The sequence below is a fragment of the Urocampus carinirostris genome, unplaced genomic scaffold, assembly GCF_059441175.1.
Source record: "Urocampus carinirostris isolate Australia breed hairy pipefish unplaced genomic scaffold, RoL_Ucar_1.0 HiC_scaffold_257, whole genome shotgun sequence".
In the NCBI taxonomy this organism is placed as follows: Eukaryota; Metazoa; Chordata; class Actinopteri; order Syngnathiformes; family Syngnathidae; genus Urocampus; species Urocampus carinirostris.
Genome location: NW_028283348.1, coordinates 5,001 through 10,000, shown reverse-complemented (window position 1 = coordinate 10,000; position 5,000 = coordinate 5,001). Strand labels below are relative to the sequence as shown.

Genomic DNA, 5,000 nt, shown 5'->3' with positions numbered 1-5,000 from the left:
CGCCTCGGGTGGGCGAGCGATCGGCACGAGGTTATCCTGAGTCAACACAAAGGGGGGGCCGGGCCGGCGGAACGAGGACCGGCGCGCGCGGAGCCGCCCGCGCCGCTTACGCCCCCGCCCGGAGAGGCGGAGGCCGGACGCGGGGGACGCGCGCGACGGCTGAGCCCCCGCCCGCCGGACACCGCGTGGGTTTTTGTGTCTGATAAATGCACGCGTCCCCGGGGCGAGGCCGGAGCCCCGCCCGCGAGTCGGCGCTCGTTTGCATGTATTAGCTCTGGATTTGCCACAGTTATCCAAGTAACGGTGGAGCGATCAAAGGAACCATAACTGATTTAATGAGCCGTTCGCAGTTTCACTGTACTGGCCATTCGTACTTAGACATGCATGGCTTAATCTTGAAAACAAGCATATGCTACTGGCAGGATCAACCAGAGTGCGTCTGCCGCCGGGGGGGCGCTGCTGGTGGCGGTGCGGCCCTGGTCCGGGACGAGGCTGTGGCTACAGCCGGGCCCGGGGGGCCGCGCGACACTCGTATACGTTCGGACGGGCTGACGAGCGGGTGTCGTGAAACGATGTTTCGCGCGGAGCCCTAGCACGCGTGGCGTCGGGCTCCGCGACGGTCGGACGTCTGGGTGTGGCTCGAGACGGAAGCTCGACCTCGGTTCGTCTTGGTTCTGCCGCCAAAAGGTTCACGCCGAGGCATGGTTTCGCAAGAGGGCCCCGCGAGTGCCAGCCGTGGATCCCGCCTCACTCGTAACTCGTATCGGATTCGTCCGGCCTCACTTTCGTTCGCACATCGGACAGTTATACGTGTGCTTTAGTAGCTTCCGTTCCCTCTTAGTGAGGCCGTCCGTACGTACCGCCCCAGCTCTTTCTGAGGCGGGTATCCACTCGGCTCGGGGGGGCCCAACGTTTGCCTAGTATCCTCGGCGCTGGAGCTTGACCCGCAAAGCCGGAGGAGCCGCACGCCCGAACACCGGCTTGCGCCGGCCGACGTGGGCCCTCCGAGGCGGGTCTCGTGTGCCAATCGCTCAGTTGGGGAACCGGCAGGCCCGTGGGCCGACGCCGGCTCACCCGGGGGTGAAGGGTGCTTCGATGGAGGCCCCCTGTCAGCCTCCGCGGAAGTCCGGCTTCAATACTTTAAAGTTTGAAAAACTTAGACATTTTTCGAGAACCGGAGCTTAGAGGGGTACATGCAAAAGCCAGGGCCGCGGGAAGCGCCCTAAATACTTCAATACTTTAAAATTTGAAAAACTTAGAAATTTTTCGAGAACCGGCATCTTCCCTCGGTAATTGCGAGATGCGAGGCCGCCCCTAGCCTCTGCTCTGTCGGACTCAATGGTCACGGGTGGCCGCTGATTAGCCCTGGTGCTCACCTCTCAAAATTGCGAGTCCCTAATATAATTCTGGCTGTCGGCTGGAGAAGGGGGTATAAAATCGGCACTTGAGGGAACGCCGGGCCCTCAAGTTCGGGGCCCTCTAGCGGATTTTTGAGGTACTGCACTCCCATTGGAAATGCATTGGCCATACATGGGCGCTCCGTCCACTACAATGTAATTCCCTCACAATATCTGCCCCCGCGTGGCCGCGCGATGCTACTGCTGCCCCGTTGGGAATGAATGGGCCTTTCGGAGGCCATAAATACAGCGCCGCTGCATGGATTTTGGCGGTACTGCGGCTGTCGTTGAAAATACATGGACCCGTCTGAATGAATGGGCCTTTCGGATTCCATAAACCCAGCGCCGCTGCATGGATTTTGGCGGTACTGCGGCTGTCGCTGAAAATACATGGACCCGTCTGAATGAATGGGCCTTTCGGAGGCCATAAACTCAGCGCCGCTGCATGGATTTTGGCGGTACTGCGGCTGTCGCTGAAAATACATGGACCCGTCTGAATGAATGGACAAAATATAAATCAGACACTACAGAACACAAGCATAATCCAAGATTACAAAATCATCTCAGCCTTTAAAAGAAACAAAAACCTGAAAGACTACTTAGTAAAAAGTAAATTACCAGAAATCAACATAACACAAACGCAGGGCCCCACATTCTACAAACAAGCCACCACAGTTAGGAACACCGTCACCAACACAAACTACCTAATTAAACAAACAATCACACCTGCTACGGAAAACTGAAAATACATGGACCCGTCTGAATGTATGGGCCTTTCGGAGGCCATAAACTCAGCCAGCGCCGGGCCAGTGTTTGGGGTATTGTGCCCGCCACTAGTGGCTGAATACATAATAATAATAATAATAATAATAATTCCCTTGTATTGTCATTCTGTGTAACAATGTACACAGAACGAAATGTCGATTGCACTGGGCTAGTGTTGAGGGAACGTCGGGCCCTCAAGTTCGGTGGCTTGGAGCGGATTTTTGAGGTACTGCACTCCCATTGGAAATGCATGGGCGCTCCGTCCACTACAATGTAATTCCCTCACAATATCTGCCCCCGCGTGGCCGCGCGATGCTACTGCTGCCCCGTTGGGAATGAATGGGCCTTTCGGAGGCCATAAATACAGCGCCGCTGCATGGATTTTGGCGGTACTGCGGCTGTCGTTGAAAATACATGGACCCGTCTGAATGAATGGGCCTTTCGGATTCCATAAACCCAGCGCCGCTGCATGGATTTTGGCGGTACTGCGGCTGTCGCTGAAAATACATGGACCCGTCTGAATGAATGGGCCTTTCGGAGGCCATAAACTCAGCGCCGCTGCATGGATTTTGGCGGTACTGCGGCTGTCGCTGAAAATACATGGACCCGTCTGAATGAATGGACAAAATATAAATCAGACACTACAGAACACAAGCATAATCCAAGATTACAAAATCATCTCAGCCTTTAAAAGAAACAAAAACCTGAAAGACTACTTAGTAAAAAGTAAATTACCAGAAATCAACATAACACAAACGCAGGGCCCCACATTCTACAAACAAGCCACCACAGTTAGGAACACCGTCACCAACACAAACTACCTAATTAAACAAACAATCACACCTGCTACGGAAAACTGAAAATACATGGACCCGTCTGAATGTATGGGCCTTTCGGAGGCCATAAACTCAGCCAGCGCCGGGCCAGTGTTTGGGGTATTGTGCCCGCCACTAGTGGCTGAATACATAATAATAATAATAATAATAATAATTCCCTTGTATTGTCATTCTGTGTAACAATGTACACAGAACGAAATGTCGATTGCACTGGGCTAGTGTTGAGGGAACGTCGGGCCCTCAAGTTCGGTGGCTTGGAGCGGATTTTTGAGGTACTGCACTCCCATTGGAAATGCAAGGGCGCTCCGTCCACTACAATGTAATTCCCTCACAATATCTGCCCCCGCGTGGCCGCGCGATGCTACTGCTGCCCCGTTGGGAATGAATGGGCCTTTCGGAGGCCATAAATACAGCGCCGCTGCATGGATTTTGGCGGTACTGCGGCTGTCGTTGAAAATACATGGACCCGTCTGAATGAATGGGCCTTTCGGAGGCCATAAACTCAGCGCCTCTGCATGGATTTTGGCGGTACTGCGGCTGTCGCTGAAAATACATGGACCCGTCTGAATGAATGGGCCTTTCGGAGGCCATAAATCCAGCGCCGCTGCATGGATTTTGGCGGTACTGCGGCTGTCGCTGAAAATACATGGACCCGTCTGAATGAATGGACAAAATATAAATCAGACACTACAGAACACAAGCATAATCCAAGATTACAAAATCATCTCAGCCTTTAAAAGAAACAAAAACCTGAAAGACTACTTAGTAAAAAGTAAATTACCAGAAATCAACATAACACAAACGCAGGGCCCCACATTCTACAAACAAGCCACCACAGTTAGGAACACCGTCACCAACACAAACTACCTAATTAAACAAACAATCACACCTGCTACGGAAAACTGAAAATACATGGACCCGTCTGAATGTATGGGCCTTTCAGAGGCCATAAACTCAGCCAGCGCCGGGCCAGTGTTTGGGGTATTGTGCCCGCCACTAGTGGCTGAATACATAATAATAATAATAATAATAATAATTCCCTTGTATTGTCATTCTGTGTAACAATGTACACAGAACGAAATGTCGATTGCACTGGGCTAGTGTTGAGGGAACGTCGGGCCCTCAAGTTCGGTGGCTTGGAGCGGATTTTTGAGGTACTGCACTCCCATTGGAAATGCATGGGCGCTCCGTCCACTACCATGTAATTCCCTCACAATATCTGCCCCTGCGTGGCCGCGGGATGCTACTGCAGCCCCGTTGGTAATGAATGGGCCTTTCGGAGGCCATAAATACAGCGCCGCTGCATGGATTTTGGCGGTACTGCTGCTGTCGCTGAAAATACATGGACCCGTCTGAATGAATGGGCCTTTCGGAGGCCATAAACTCAGCGCCTCTGCATGGATTTTGGCGGTACTGCGGCTGTCGCTGAAAATACATGGACCCGTCTGAATGAATGGGCCTTTCGGAGGCCATAAATCCAGCGCCGCTGCATGGATTTTGGCGGTACTGCTGCTGTCGTTGAAAATACATGGACCCGTCTGAATGTATGGGCCTTTCGGAGGCCATATACTCAGCGCCGGGCCGGTGTTTGGGGAATCGTGCCCGCCACTAGTGGCTGAATCCCGGGCTAGTGTTGGGGGACTTGTGCCCGCCAATAGTGGCTGAATCCCGGGCTAGTGTTGGGGGACTTGTGCCCGCCAATAGTGGCTGAAATCCGCGCCGGTGTTTGGGGAAATGTGCGCGTATTATCGGGCCGGTGTTTGGGGAATTGCGCGCGTATTATCGGGCCGGTGTTTGGGGAATTGTGCGCGTATTATCGGGCCGGTGTTTGGGGATATGCGCGCGTATTATCGGACCGGTGTTTGGGGAATCGTGCCCGCCACTAGTGGCTGAATCCCGGGCTAGTGTTGGGGGACTTGTGCCCGCCAATAGTGGCTGAAATCCGCGCCGGTGTTTGGGGAATTGTGCGCGTATTATCGGGCCGGTGTTTGGGGATATGCGC

General features: G+C 53.4%; 1 non-coding gene across 1 annotated transcript in view; it reads right to left on the bottom strand.

The window, feature by feature from the left end:
• The window catches only part of LOC148344841 (18S ribosomal RNA), a 1,987-nt gene extending 1,552 nt beyond the window's left edge, over positions 1 to 435 (bottom strand). The window contains exon 1 of the ribosomal RNA XR_015849057.1: positions 1 to 435. This exon is cut by the window's left edge and continues 1,552 nt beyond it. This is a non-coding gene — a ribosomal RNA (18S ribosomal RNA).
• Positions 436 to 5,000: the final 4,565 nt, after the last annotated feature.